This window comes from Plectropomus leopardus, chromosome 13 (assembly GCF_026936395.1).
Source record: "Plectropomus leopardus strain MGB_pleo_1.0 chromosome 13, ASM2693639v1, whole genome shotgun sequence".
Taxonomy (NCBI): Eukaryota; Metazoa; Chordata; class Actinopteri; order Perciformes; family Serranidae; genus Plectropomus; species Plectropomus leopardus.
The window spans coordinates 20,755,023-20,771,541 of NC_142188.1; the positions used below are offsets into that span (position 1 = coordinate 20,755,023).

Sequence of the window (16,519 nt, forward strand, 5' to 3'; positions counted from 1 at the left end):
TGACTTTTTTCGCCATACGACACTATTGCCTTTCTCATCATTTTTTGACATGCTAATTTATGATGTTTTTGACCTTTTTGGCCTTGATTTCCACTTTGTATGCTATGACGGCTTTCTACAAGCTATTCTATGTTGTTTTCAGCCATTTTTAGGAGCGGCCAAAATTTGAAAGTTTTCGCCATACTATACTATTGCCTTTTTCATCATTTTTTTGACATGCTAAATTATGATGTTTTTGGCCTTTTTGGGCTTGATTTCCACTTTGTATGCTATGATGACTTTCTACAAGCTATTCTATGTCGTTTTCAGCCATTTTGAGGAGCGGTCAAATTTGACATTTTAGCCATACTATACTATTGCCTTTCTCATCATTTTTTTGACATGCTAATTTATGATGTTTTTGGCATTTTTTGGCCTTGTTTCCCACTTTGTATGCTATGATGGGTTTCTAGAAGCTATTCTATGTTGTTTTCAGCCATTTTTAGGAGTGGTCAAAATTTGAGTTTTTTCGCCATACTATACTATTGCCTTTCTCATCATTTTTTTTGACATGCTAATTTATGATGTTTTTGACCTTTTTTGGCCTTGTTTCCCACTTTGTATGCTATGATGGGTTTCTAGAAGCTATTCTATGTTGTTTTCAGCTATTTTTAGGAGCGGTCGAAATTCGAGTTTTTTCGCCATACTATACTGTTGCCTTTCTCGTCATTTCTTTTGACATGCTAATTTATGATGTTTTTGGCCTTTTTTGGCCTTGATTTCCACTTTGTATGCTATGACAGCCTTCTACAAGCTATTCTATATCGTTTTCAGCCATTTTTAGGAGTGGTCAAAATTTGACTTTTTTCGCCATACTATACTATTGCCTTTCTCATCATTTTTTTGACATGCTAATTTATGATGTTTTTGACCTTTTTTGGCCTTGTTTCCCACTTTGTATGCTATGATGGGTTTCTAGAAGCTATTCTATGTTGTTTTCAGCCATTTTTAGGAGTGGTCAAAATTTGACTTTTTTCGCCATACTACACTATTGCCTTTCTCATCATTTTTTTTGACATGCTAATTTATGATGTTTTTGACCTTTTTTGGCCTTGTTTCCCACTTTGTATGCTATGATGGGTTTCTAGAAGCTATTCTATGTCGTTTTCAGCTATTTTTAGGAGTGGTCAAAATTTGACTTTTTTCACCATACTATACTATTGCCTTTTTAGTCATTTTTTTGACATGCTAAATTATGATGTTTTTGGCCTTTTTTGGGCTTGATTTCCACTTTGTATGCTATGACGGCTTTCTACAAGCTATTCTATGTCGTTTTCAGCCATTTTTAGGAGCGGTCAAAATTTGACATTTTTAGCCATACTATACTATTGCCTTTTTCGTCAATTTTTTTGACATGCTAATTTATGATGTTTTTGGCCTTTTTTGGCCTTGATTTCCACTTTGTATGCTATGATGGGTTTCTAGAAGTTATTCTATGTCGTTTTCAGCCATTTTTAGGAGCGGTCAAAATTTGAGTTTTTTCGCCATACTATACTATTGCCTTTCTCATCATTTTTTTTGACATGCTAATTTATGATGTTTTTGGCCTTTTTTGGCCTTGATTTCCACTTTGTATGCTATGATGGGTTTCTACAAGCTATTCTATGTTGTTTTCAGCCATTTTTAGGAGCGGTCAAAATTTGACTTTTTTCGCCATACTATACTATTGCCTTTCTCATCATTTTTTTGACATGCTAATTTATGATGTTTTTGACCTTTTTTGGCCTTGTTTCCCACTTTGTATGCTATGATGGGTTTCTAGAAGCTATTCTATGTTGTTTTCAGCCATTTTTAGGAGTGGTCAAAATTTGACTTTTTTCGCCATACTATACTATTGCCTTTCTCATCATTTTTTTTGACATGCTAATTTATGATGTTTTTGACCTTTTTTTGCCTTGTTTCCCACTTTGTATGCTATGATGGGTTTCTAGAAGCTATTCTATGTCGTTTTCAGCTATTTTTAGGAGCGGTCAAAATTTGACTTTTTTCGCCATACTATACTATTGCCTTCTTCGTCATTTTTTTGACATGCTAAATTATGATGTTTTTGGCCTTTTTTGGCCTTGATTTCCACTTTGTATGCTATGACGGCTTTCTACAAGCTATTATATGTCGTTTTCAGCCATTTTTAGGAGCGGTCAAAATTTGACATTTTTAGCCATACTATACTATTGCCTTTTTCGTCAATTTTTTTGACATGCTAATTTATGATGTTTTTGGCCTTTTTTGGCCTTGATTTCCACTTTGTATGCTATGGTCGGTTTCTAGAAGTTATTCTATATCGTTTTCAGCCATTTTTAGGAGTGGTCAAAATTTGAGTTTTTTCACCATACTATACTATTGCCTTTCTCATCATTTTTTTTGACATGCTAATTTATGATGTTTTTGGCCTTTTTTGGCCTTGATTTCCACTTTGTATGCTATGACGGCTTTCTACAAGCTATTCTATGTCGTTTTCAGCCATTTTTAGGAGCGGTCAAAATTTGACATTTTTAGCCATACTATACTATTGCCTTTTTCGTCATTTTTTTTGACATGCTAATTTATGATGTTTTTGACCTTTTTTGGCCTTGATTTCCACTTTGTATGCTATGGTCGGTTTCTAGAAGTTATTCTATATCGTTTTCAGCCATTTTTAGGAGCGGTCAAAATTTGAGTTTTTTCGCCATACTATACTATTGCCTTTCTCATCATTTTTTTTGACATGCTAATTTATGATGTTTTTGACCTTTTTTGGCCTTGTTTCCACTTTGTATGCTATGGTGGGTTTCTACAAGCTATTCTATGTCGTTTTCAGCCATTTTTAGGAGCGGTCAAAATTTGACATTTTTAGCCATACTATACTATTGCCTTTTTCGTCAATTTTTTTGACATGCTAAATTATGATGTTTTTGGCCTTTTTTGGCCTTGATTTCCACTTTGTATGCTATGACGGCTTTCTGCAAGCTATTCTATGTCGTTTTCAGCCATTTTTCGGAGCGGTCAAAATTTGACATTTTTAGCCATACTATACTATTGCCTTTCTCATCATTTTTTTTGACATGCTAATTTATGATGTTTTTGGCCTTTTTTGGCCTTAATTTCCACTTTGTATGCTATGGTGGGTTTCTAGAAGCTATTCTATGTTGTTTTCAGCCATTTTTAGGAGAGGTCAAAATTTGACATTTTTCGCCATACTATACTATTGCCTTTCTCATCATTTTTTTTGACATGCTAATTTATGATGTTTTTGGCCTTTTTTGGCCTTGATTTCCACTTTGTATGCTATGATGGGTTTCTAGAAGCTATTCTATGTTGTTTTCAGCCATTTTTAGGAGCGGTCAAAATTTGACTTTTTTCGCCATACTATACTATTGCCTTTCTCATCTTTTTTTGACATGCTAATTTATGATGTTTTTGACCTTTTTTGGCCTTGTTTCCCACTTTGTATGCTATGATGGGTTTCTAGAAGCTATTCTATGTTGTTTTCAGCCATTTTTAGGAGCGGTCAAAATTTGACTTTTTTCGCCATACTATACTATTGCCTTTCTCATCATTTTTTTTGACATGCTAATTTATGATGTTTTTGGCCTTTTTTGGCCTTGATTTCCACTTTGTATGCTATGACGGCTTTCTACAAGCTATTCTATGTTGTTTTCAGCCATTTTTAGGAGCGGTCAAAATTTGAAAGTTTTCGCCATACTATACTATTGCCTTTTTCATCATTTTTTTGACATGCTAAATTATGATGTTTTTGGCCTTTTTTGGGCTTGATTTCCACTTTGTATGCTATGACGGCTTTCTACAAGCTATTCTATGTCGTTTTCAGCCATTTTTAGGAGCGGTCAAAATTTGACATTTTTAGCCATACTATACTATTGCCTTTTTCGTCATTTTTTTTGACATGCTAATTTATGATGTTTTTGACCTTTTTTGGCCTTGATTTCCACTTTGTATGCTATGGTCGGTTTCTAGAAGTTATTCTATATCGTTTTCAGCCATTTTTAGGAGCGGTCAAAATTTGAGTTTTTTCGCCATACTATACTATTGCCTTTCTCATCATTTTTTTTGACATGCTAATTTATGATGTTTTTGACCTTTTTTGGCCTTGTTTCCCACTTTGTATGCTATGATGGGTTTCTACAAGCTATTCTATGTCGTTTTCAGCCATTTTTAGGAGCGGTCAAAATTTGACATTTTTAGCCATACTATACTATTGCCTTTTTCGTCAATTTTTTTGACATGCTAAATTATGATGTTTTTGGCCTTTTTTGGCCTTGATTTCCACTTTGTATGCTATGACGGCTTTCTGCAAGCTATTCTATGTCGTTTTCAGCCATTTTTCGGAGCGGTCAAAATTTGACATTTTTAGCCATACTATACTATTGCCTTTCTCATCATTTTTTTTGACATGCTAATTTATGATGTTTTTGGCCTTTTTTGGCCTTAATTTCCACTTTGTATGCTATGGTGGGTTTCTAGAAGCTATTCTATGTTGTTTTCAGCCATTTTTAGGAGAGGTCAAAATTTGACATTTTTCGCCATACTATACTATTGCCTTTCTCATCATTTTTTTTGACATGCTAATTTATGATGTTTTTGGCCTTTTTTGGCCTTGATTTCCACTTTGTATGCTATGATGGGTTTCTAGAAGCTATTCTATGTTGTTTTCAGCCATTTTTAGGAGCGGTCAAAATTTGACTTTTTTCGCCATACTATACTATTGCCTTTCTCATCATTTTTTTGACATGCTAATTTATGATGTTTTTGACCTTTTTTGGCCTTGTTTCCCACTTTGTATGCTATGATGGGTTTCTAGAAGCTATTCTATGTTGTTTTCAGCCATTTTTAGGAGAGGTCAAAATTTGACTTTTTTCGCCATACTATACTATTGCCTTTCTCATCATTTTTTTTGACATGCTAATTTATGATGTTTTTGGCCTTTTTTGGCCTTGATTTCCACTTTGTATGCTATGACGGCTTTCTACAAGCTATTCTATGTTGTTTTCAGCTATTTTTAGGAGCGGTCAAAATTTGAAAGTTTTAGCCATACTATACTATTGCCTTTTTAGTCATTTTTTTTGACATGCTAATTTATGATGTTTTTGGCCTTTTTTGGCCTTAATTTCCACTTTGTATGCTATGGTGGGTTTCTAGAAGCTATTCTATGTTGTTTTCAGCCATTTTTAGGAGCGGTCAAAATTTGACATTTTTCGCCATACTATACTATTGCCTTTCTCATCATTTTTTTTGACATGCTAATTTATGATGTTTTTGGCCTTTTTTGGCCTTGATTTCCACTTTGTATGCTATGATGGGTTTCTAGAAGCTATTCTATGTTGTTTTCAGCCATTTTTAGGAGCGGTCAAAATTTGACTTTTTTCGCCATACTATACTATTGCCTTTCTCATCATTTTTTTGACATGCTAATTTATGATGTTTTTGACCTTTTTTGGCCTTGTTTCCCACTTTGTATGCTATGATGGGTTTCTAGAAGCTATTCTATGTTGTTTTCAGCCATTTTTAGGAGAGGTCAAAATTTGTCTTTTTTCGCCATACTATACTATTGCCTTTCTCATCATTTTTTTTGACATGCTAATTTATGATGTTTTTGGCCTTTTTTGGCCTTGATTTCCACTTTGTATGCTATGATGGGTTTCTAGAAGCTATTCTATGTTGTTTTCAGCCATTTTTAGGAGAGGTCAAAATTTGACTTTTTTCGCCATACTATACTATTGCCTTTCTCATCATTTCTTTTGACATGCTAAATTATGATGTTTTTAGCCTGTTTTGGCCTTGATTTCCACTTTGTATGCTATGACAGCCTTCTACAAGCTATTCTATATCGTTTTCAGCCATTTTTAGGAGTGGTCAAAATTTGACTTTTTTCGCCATACTATACTATTGCCTTTCTCATCATTTTTTTTGACATGCTAATTTATGATGTTTTTGGCCTTTTTTGGCCTTGATTTCCACTTTGTATGCTATGATGGGTTTCTAGAAGCTATTCTATGTTGTTTTCAGCCATTTTTAGGAGCGGTCAAAATTTGACTTTTTTCGCCATACTATACTATTGCCTTTCTCATCTTTTTTTGACATGCTAATTTATGATGTTTTTGACCTTTTTTGGCCTTGTTTCCCACTTTGTATGCTATGATGGGTTTCTAGAAGCTATTCTATGTTGTTTTCAGCCATTTTTAGGAGCGGTCAAAATTTGACTTTTTTCGCCATACTATACTATTGCCTTTCTCATCATTTTTTTTGACATGCTAATTTATGATGTTTTTGGCCTTTTTTGGCCTTGATTTCCACTTTGTATGCTATGACGGCTTTCTACAAGCTATTCTATGTTGTTTTCAGCCATTTTTAGGAGCGGTCAAAATTTGAAAGTTTTCGCCATACTATACTATTGCCTTTTTCATCATTTTTTTGACATGCTAAATTATGATGTTTTTGGCCTTTTTTGGGCTTGATTTCCACTTTGTATGCTATGACGGCTTTCTACAAGCTATTCTATGTCGTTTTCAGCCATTTTTAGGAGCGGTCAAAATTTGACATTTTTAGCCATACTATACTATTGCCTTTTTCGTCATTTTTTTTGACATGCTAATTTATGATGTTTTTGACCTTTTTTGGCCTTGATTTCCACTTTGTATGCTATGGTCGGTTTCTAGAAGTTATTCTATATCGTTTTCAGCCATTTTTAGGAGCGGTCAAAATTTGAGTTTTTTCGCCATACTATACTATTGCCTTTCTCATCATTTTTTTTGACATGCTAATTTATGATGTTTTTGACCTTTTTTGGCCTTGTTTCCCACTTTGTATGCTATGATGGGTTTCTACAAGCTATTCTATGTCGTTTTCAGCCATTTTTAGGAGCGGTCAAAATTTGACATTTTTAGCCATACTATAGTATTGCCTTTTTCGTCATTTTTTTGATATGCTAAATTTTGAGGTCTTTGGCCCTTTATGGCCTTAATTTCCACTTTGTATGCTATGACAGGTGACAAGACCGAACTAGGAGCTGAATCTAAATGCACGACACACGAGATCAAAGTATCAAAAACAAGTTTAATTAAAGGCAATGAAAAAGTCTTTCACAGAGGAAGGCAAAACAAAATCACTCTAAAGAGGTTGGAAAAAGTTCTAACAAAAAATCACTCTGACGAGGAATAAACTACAAGCAAAGAAAACACAAGTCCAACAAAGTAACAAACAAAACAAAGTACTTGACCTGAGCAATAAGTAGAATCAAGCAACAAACAAAACATGACTTGACATAGAATTTGAGCATGGAAATGGCGCTGGTTCTCTAAATGACAAAACAAGATGAACTGGCACAAGACAAAGGGAGACGCTGACTATATATACACAAGGTAAGGGAAAACAGTTAGAGAGAATAATGGCGGGCCGACAATCACACTGGCGGGAAAACCCACAAAGGGAGGAAGTAAGTGACCTGAAACGAGAGGAGAGTTAGGATTTCAAAATAAAACAGGAAATCACAAGACAACATAAACACAAGACAAAAAGGAAATCAACATAACTTCCTCACATGATAACAGGTCTCTACAAGCTATTCCTTTTTTTTTCAGCCGTTTTTAGGAGCGGTCAAAATTTGACTTTTTTCGCCATACTATACTATTGCCTTTGTCGTCTTTCTTTTTTTTTGACATGCTAAATTTTGAGGTTATTGGACTTTTATGGACTTAATTTCCACTTTGTATGCTATAACAAGTCTGTACAAGCTATTCTATGTCGTTTTCAGCCATTTTTAGGAGCAGTCAAAATTTGAAAGTTTTCGCCATACTATACTATTGCCTTTTTCGTCATTTTTTTGACATGCTAAATTATGATGTTTTTGGCCTTTTTTGGCCTTGATTTCCACTTTGTATGCTATGACGGCTTTCTACAAGCTATTCTATGTCGTTTTCAGCCATTTTTAGGAGCGGTCAAAATTTGAAAGTTTTCGCCATACTATACTATTGCCTTTTTCGTCAATTTTTTGACATGCTAAATTATGATGTTTTTGGCCTTTTTTGGCCTTGATTTCCACTTTATGCGCTATAACGAGTCTCTACAAGCTATTCTATGTCGTTTTCAGCCATTTTTAGGAGCGGTCAAAATTTGACATTTTTAGCCATACTATACTATTGCCTTCTTCGTCATTTTTCTGACATGCTAAATGTTGAGGATTTTGACATTTTTTGGCCTTGATTTCAACTTCATACCCTATGACGGGTCTCTACAAGCTATTCTACGTCATTTTCAGCCATTTTTAGGAGCGGTCAAAATTTGACATTTTTCGCCATGCTATACTATTGCCTTCTTCGTCATTTTTTTGACATGCTAAATTATGATGTTTTTAGCCGTTTTTGGCCTTGATTTCCACTTTGTATGCTATGACGGCTTTCTACAAGCTACTCTATGTCGTTTTCAGCCATTTTTAGGAGCGGTCAAAATTTGACTTTTTTCGCCATACTATACTATTGCCTTCTTCGTCATTTTTTTGACATGCTAAATTATGATGTTTTTGGCCTTTTTTGGGCTTGATTTCCACTTTGTATGCTATGACGGCTTTCTACAAGCTATTCTATGTCGTTTTCAGCCATTTTTAGGAGCGGTCAAAATTTGACATTTTTAGCCATACTATACTATTGCCTTTTTCGTCATTTTTTTTGACATGCTAATTTATGATGTTTTTGACCTTTTTTGGCCTTGATTTCCACTTTGTATGCTATGGTCGGTTTCTAGAAGTTATTCTATATCGTTTTCAGCCATTTTTAGGAGCGGTCAAAATTTGAGTTTTTTCGCCATACTATACTATTGCCTTTCTCATCATTTTTTTTGACATGCTAATTTATGATGTTTTTGACCTTTTTTGGCCTTGTTTCCCACTTTGTATGCTATGATGGGTTTCTACAAGCTATTCTATGTCGTTTTCAGCCATTTTTAGGAGCGGTCAAAATTTGACATTTTTAGCCATACTATAGTATTGCCTTTTTCGTCATTTTTTTGATATGCTAAATTTTGAGGTCTTTGGCCCTTTATGGCCTTAATTTCCACTTTGTATGCTATGACAGGTGACAAGACCGAACTAGGAGCTGAATCTAAATGCACGACACACGAGATCAAAGTATCAAAAACAAGTTTAATTAAAGGCAATGAAAAAGTCTTTCACAGAGGAAGGCAAAACAAAATCACTCTAAAGAGGTTGGAAAAAGTTCTAACAAAAAATCACTCTGACGAGGAATAAACTACAAGCAAAGAAAACACAAGTCCAACAAAGTAACAAACAAAACAAAGTACTTGACCTGAGCAATAAGTAGAATCAAGCAACAAACAAAACATGACTTGACATAGAATTTGAGCATGGAAATGGCGCTGGTTCTCTAAATGACAAAACAAGATGAACTGGCACAAGACAAAGGGAGACGCTGACTATATATACACAAGGTAAGGGAAAACAGTTAGAGAGAATAATGGCGGGCCGACAATCACACTGGCGGGAAAACCCACAAAGGGAGGAAGTAAGTGACCTGAAACGAGAGGAGAGTTAGGATTTCAAAATAAAACAGGAAATCACAAGACAACATAAACACAAGACAAAAAGGAAATCAACATAACTTCCTCACATGATAACAGGTCTCTACAAGCTATTCCTTTTTTTTTCAGCCGTTTTTAGGAGCGGTCAAAATTTGACTTTTTTCGCCATACTATACTATTGCCTTTGTCGTCTTTCTTTTTTTTTGACATGCTAAATTTTGAGGTTATTGGACTTTTATGGACTTAATTTCCACTTTGTATGCTATAACAAGTCTGTACAAGCTATTCTATGTCGTTTTCAGCCATTTTTAGGAGCAGTCAAAATTTGAAAGTTTTCGCCATACTATACTATTGCCTTTTTCGTCATTTTTTTGACATGCTAAATTATGATGTTTTTGGCCTTTTTTGGCCTTGATTTCCACTTTGTATGCTATGACGGCTTTCTACAAGCTATTCTATGTCGTTTTCAGCCATTTTTAGGAGCGGTCAAAATTTGAAAGTTTTCGCCATACTATACTATTGCCTTTTTCGTCAATTTTTTGACATGCTAAATTATGATGTTTTTGGCCTTTTTTGGCCTTGATTTCCACTTTATGCGCTATAACGAGTCTCTACAAGCTATTCTATGTCGTTTTCAGCCATTTTTAGGAGCGGTCAAAATTTGACATTTTTAGCCATACTATACTATTGCCTTCTTCGTCATTTTTCTGACATGCTAAATGTTGAGGATTTTGACATTTTTTGGCCTTGATTTCAACTTCATACCCTATGACGGGTCTCTACAAGCTATTCTACGTCATTTTCAGCCATTTTTAGGAGCGGTCAAAATTTGACATTTTTCGCCATGCTATACTATTGCCTTCTTCGTCATTTTTTTGACATGCTAAATTATGATGTTTTTAGCCGTTTTTGGCCTTGATTTCCACTTTGTATGCTATGACGGCTTTCTACAAGCTACTCTATGTCGTTTTCAGCCATTTTTAGGAGCGGTCAAAATTTGACTTTTTTCGCCATACTATACTATTGCCTTCTTCGTCATTTTTTTGACATGCTAAATTATGATGTTTTTGGCCTTTTTTGGCCTTGATTTCCACTTTGTATGCTATGACGGCTTTCTACAAGCTATTCTATGTCGTTTTCAGCCATTTTGAGGAGCGGTCAAAATTTGAAAGTTTTCGCCATACTATACTATTGCCTTCTTCGTCATTTTTTTGACATGCTAAATTATGATGTTTTTGGCCTTTTTTGGCCTTGATTTCCACTTTGTATGCTATGAGGGCTTTCTACAAGCTATTCTATGTCGTTTTCAGCCATTTTGAGGAGCGGTCAAAATTTGAAAGTTTTCGCCATACTATACTATTGCCTTTTCGTCAATTTTTTGACATGCTAAATTATGATGTTTTTGGCCTTTTTTGGCCTTGATTTCCACTTTGTATGCTATGACGGCTTTCTACAAGCTATTCTATGTCGTTTTCAGCCATTTTGAGGAGCGGTCAAAATTTGACTTTTTTCGCCATGCTATACTATTGCCTTCTTCGTCATTTTTTTGACATGCTAAATTATGATGTTTTTAGCCGTTTTTGGCCTTGATTTCCACTTTGTATGCTATGACGGCTTTCTACAAGCTATTCTATGTCGTTTTCAGCCATTTTGAGGAGCGGTCAAAATTTGACTTTTTTCGCCATACTATACTATTGCCTTTTTCGTCATTTTTTTGACATGCTAAATTATGATGTTTTTGGCCTTTTTTGGCCTTGATTTCAACTTCATACCCTATGACGGGTCTCTACAAGCTATTCTATGTTGTTTTCTGCCATTTTGAGGAGCGGTCAAAATTTGACATTTTTCGCCATACTATACTATTGCCTTCTTCGTCATTTTTTTGACATGCTAAATTATGATGTTTTTGGCCTTTTTTGGCCTTGATTTCCACTTTGTACGCTATAACGGCTTTCTACAAGCTATTCTATGTCGTTTTCAGCCATTTTTAGGAGCGGTCAAAATTTGACATTTTTAGCCATACTATACTATTGCCTTCTTCATCATTTTTTTGACATGCTAAATGTTGAGGATTTTGACATTTTTTGGCCTTGATTTAGAATTCATACCCTATGACGGGTCTCTACAAGCTATTCTACGTCATTTTCAGCCATTTTTAGGAGCGGTCAAAATTTGACATTTTTCGCCATGCTATACTATTGCCTTCTTCGTCATTTTTTTGACATGCTAAATTATGATGTTTTTAGCCGTTTTTGGCCTTGATTTCCACTTTGTATGCTATGACGGCTTTCTACAAGCTATTCTATGTCGTTTTCAGCCATTTTTAGGAGCGGCCAAAATTTGACTTTTTTCGCCATACTATACTATTGCCTTCTTCGTCATTTTTTTGACATGCTAAATGTTGAGGATTTTGACATTTTTTGGCCTTGATTTCCACTTTGTATGCTATGACAGCCTTCTACAAGGTATTCTATATCGTTTTCAGCCATTTTTAGGAGTGGTCAAAATTTGACTTTTTTCGCCATACTATACTATTGCCTTTCTCATCATTTTTTTTGACATGCTAATTTATGATGTTTTTGGCCTTTTTTGGCCTTGATTTCCACTTTGTATGCTATGATGGGTTTCTAGAAGCTATTCTATGTTGTTTTCAGCCATTTTTAGGAGCGGTCAAAATTTGACTTTTTTCGCCATACTATACTATTGCCTTCTCGTCATTTTTTTGACATGCTAAATTATGATGTTTTTGGCCTTTTTTGGCCTTGATTTCCACTTTGTATGCTATGACGGCTTTCTACAAGCTATTCTATGTCGTTTTCAGCCATTTTTAGGAGCGGTCAAAATTTGAAAGTTTTCGCCATACTATACTATTGCCTTCTTCGTCATTTTTTTGAAATGCTAAATTATGATGTTTTTGGCCTTTTTTGGCCTTGATTTCCACTTTGTATGCTATGACGGCTTTCTACAAGCTATTCTATGTCGTTTTCAGCCATTTTGAGGAGCGGTCAAAATTTGACTTTTTTCGCCATACTATACTATTGCCTTTTTCATCATTTTTTTGACATGCTAAATTATGATGTTTTTGGCCTTTTTTGGCCTTGATTTCCACTTTGTATGTGATGACAGCTTTCTACAAGCTATTCTATGTCGTTTTCAGCCATTTTTAGGAGCGGTCAAAATTTGACTTTTTTCGCCATACTATACTATTGCCTTTTTCGTCATTTTTTTGACATGCTAAATTATGATGTTTTTGGCCTGTTTTGGCCTTGATTTCCACTTTGTATGCTATGACGGTTTTATACAAGCTATTCTATGTCGTTTTCAGCTATTTTTAGGAGCGGTCAAAATTTGACTTTTTTCGCCATACTATACTATTGCCTTCTTCGTCATTTTTTTGACATGCTAAATTATGATGTTTTTGGCATTTTTTGGCCTTGATTTCCACTTTGTATGCTATGACGGCTTTCTACAAGCTATTCTAGGTCGTTTTCAGCCATTTTTAGGAGCGGTCAAAATTTGACATTTTTAGCCATACTATACTATTGCCTTCTTCGTCATTTTTTTGACATGCTAAATGTTGAGGATTTTGACATTTTTTGGCCTTGATTTCAACTTCATACCCTATGACGGGTCTCTACAAGCTATTCTACGTCATTTTCAGCCATTTTTAGGAGCGGTCAAAATTTGACATTTTTCGCCATGCTATACTATTGCCTTCTTCGTCATTTTTTTGACATGCTAAATTATGATGTTTTTAGCCGTTTTTGGCCTTGATTTCCACTTTGTATGCTATGACGGCTTTCTACAAGCTATTCTATGTCGTTTTCAGCCATTTTTAGGAGCGGCCAAAATTTGACTTTTTTCGCCATACTATACTATTGCCTTCTTCGTCATTTTTTTGACATGCTAAATGTTGAGGATTTTGACATTTTTTGGCCTTGATTTCCACTTTGTATGCTATGACAGCCTTCTACAAGGTATTCTATATCGTTTTCAGCCATTTTTAGGAGTGGTCAAAATTTGACTTTTTTCGCCATACTATACTATTGCCTTTCTCATCATTTTTTTTGACATGCTAATTTATGATGTTTTTGACCTTTTTTGGCCTTGATTTCCACTTTGTATGCTATGATGGGTTTCTAGAAGCTATTCTATGTTGTTTTCAGCCATTTTTAGGAGCGGTCAAAATTTGACTTTTTTCGCCATACTATACTATTGCCTTTTTCGTCATTTTTTTGACATGCTAAATTATGATGTTTTTGGCCTTTTTTGGCCTTGATTTCCACTTTGTATGCTATGACGGTTTTATACAAGCTATTCTATGTCGTTTTCAGCTATTTTTAGGAGCGGTCAAAATTTGACTTTTTTCGCCATACTATACTATTGCCTTCTTCGTCATTTTTTTGACATGCTAAATTATGATGTTTTTGGCATTTTTTGGCCTTGATTTCCACTTTGTATGCTATGACGGCTTTCTACAAGCTATTCTAGGTCGTTTTCAGCCATTTTTAGGAGCGGTCAAAATTTGACATTTTTAGCCATACTATACTATTGCCTTCTTCGTCATTTTTTTGACATGCTAAATGTTGAGGATTTTGACATTTTTTGGCCTTGATTTCAACTTCATACCCTATGACGGGTCTCTACAAGCTATTCTACGTCATTTTCAGCCATTTTTAGGAGCGGTCAAAATTTGACATTTTTCGCCATGCTATACTATTGCCTTCTTCGTCATTTTTTTGACATGCTAAATTATGATGTTTTTAGCCGTTTTTGGCCTTGATTTCCACTTTGTATGCTATGACGGCTTTCTACAAGCTATTCTATGTCGTTTTCAGCCATTTTTAGGAGCGGCCAAAATTTGACTTTTTTCGCCATACTATACTATTGCCTTCTTCGTCATTTTTTTGACATGCTAATTTATGATGTTTTTGACCTTTTTTGGCCTTGATTTCCACTTTGTATGCTATGACGGTTTTATACAAGCTATTCTATGTCGTTTTCAGCTATTTTTAGGAGCGGTCAAAATTTGACTTTTTTCGCCATACTATACTATTGCCTTCTTCGTCATTTTTTTGACATGCTAAATTATGATGTTTTTGGCATTTTTTGGCCTTGATTTCCACTTTGTATGCTATGACGGCTTTCTACAAGCTATTCTATGTCGTTTTCAGCCATTTTGAGGAGCGGTCAAAATTTGACTTTTTTCGCCATACTATACTATTGCCTTTTTCATCATTTTTTTGACATGCTAAATTATGATGTTTTTGGCCTTTTTTGGCCTTGATTTCCACTTTGTATGTGATGACAGCTTTCTACAAGCTATTCTATGTCGTTTTCAGCCATTTTTAGGAGCGGTCAAAATTTGACTTTTTTCGCCATACTATACTATTGCCTTTTTCGTAATTTTTTTGACATGCTAAATGTTGAGGATTTTGACATTTTTTGGCCTTGATTTCCACTTTGTATGCTATGACAGCCTTCTACAAGGTATTCTATATCGTTTTCAGCCATTTTTAGGAGTGGTCAAAATTTGACTTTTTTCGCCATACTATACTATTGCCTTTCTCATCATTTTTTTTGACATGCTAATTTATGATGTTTTTGACCTTTTTTGGCCTTGATTTCCACTTTGTATGCTATGATGGGTTTCTAGAAGCTATTCTATGTTGTTTTCAGCCATTTTTAGGAGCGGTCAAAATTTGACTTTTTTCGCCATACTATACTATTGCCTTTTTCGTCATTTTTTTGACATGCTAAATTATGATGTTTTTGGCCTTTTTTGGCCTTGATTTCCACTTTGTATGCTATGACGGCTTTCTACAAGCTATTCTAGGTCGTTTTCAGCCATTTTTAGGAGCGGTCAAAATTTGACATTTTTAGCCATACTATACTATTGCCTTCTTCGTCATTTTTTTGACATGCTAAATGTTGAGGATTTTGACATTTTTTGGCCTTGATTTCCACTTTGTATGCTATGACAGCCTTCTACAAGCTATTCTAGGTCGTTTTCAGCCATTTTGAGGAGTGGTCAAAATTTGAAAGTTTTCGCCATACTATACTATTGCCTTTTTCGTCATTTTTTTGACATGCTAAATTATGATGTTTTTGGCCTTTTTTGGCCTTGATTTCAACTTCATACCCTATGACGGGTCTCTACAAGCTATTCTATGTTGTTTTCTGCCATTTTGAGGAGCGGTCAAAATTTGACATTTTTCGCCATACTATACTATTGCCTTTTTCGTCATTTTTTTGACATGCTAAATTATGATGTTTTTGGCCTTTTTTGGCCTTGATTTCCACTTTGTATGCTATAACGGCTTTCTACAAGCTATTCTATGTCGTTTTCAGCCATTTTTAGGACCGGTCAAAATTTGACTTTTTTCGCCATACTATACTATTGCCTTTTTCGTCATTTTTTTGACATGCTAAATTATGATGTTTTTGGCCTTTTTTGGCCTTGATTTCCACTTTGTATGCTATGACAGCTTTCCAGAAGGTATTCTATGTCATTTTCAGCCATTTTGGGATTGGTCAAAATTTGACATTTTTTGCCATACTATACTATTGCCTTTTTCGTCATTTTTTTGACATGCTAAATGTTGAGGATTTTGACATTTTTTGGCCTTGATTTCCACTTTGTATGCTATGATGGTTTTCTACAAGCTATTCTATGTCGTTTTCAGCCATTTCTAGGAGCGGTCGAAATTTGAAAGTTTTCGCCATACTATACTATTGCCTTTTTCATCATTTTTTTGACATGCTAAATTATGATGTTTTTGGCCTTTTTTTGCCTTGATTTCCACTTTATGCGCTATAACGAGTCTCTACAAGCTATTCTATGTTGTTTTCAGCCATTTTTAGGAGCGGTCAAAATTTGACATTTTTAGCCATACTATACTATTGCCTTTGTCGTAATCTTTTTGACATGCTAAATTATGATGTTTTTAGCCTT

At 34.7% G+C, this 16,519-nt stretch overlaps 1 protein-coding gene across 2 annotated transcripts in view; it reads right to left on the reverse strand.

Annotated features, from left to right (window-relative positions):
- Positions 1-9,146: 9,146 nt before the first annotated feature.
- The window catches only part of slc35f3b (solute carrier family 35 member F3b), an 80,008-nt gene continuing 72,635 nt past the window's right edge, over positions 9,147-16,519 (reverse strand). The window contains exon 9 of one of the 2 annotated variants that reach the window (XM_088086776.1): positions 9,147-9,557. The gene's annotated coding sequence lies outside the window, so the exon portion shown is untranslated. The remainder of the gene's footprint in view (positions 9,558-16,519) is intronic. The other variant, XR_015778505.1, reaches the window with a different exon arrangement.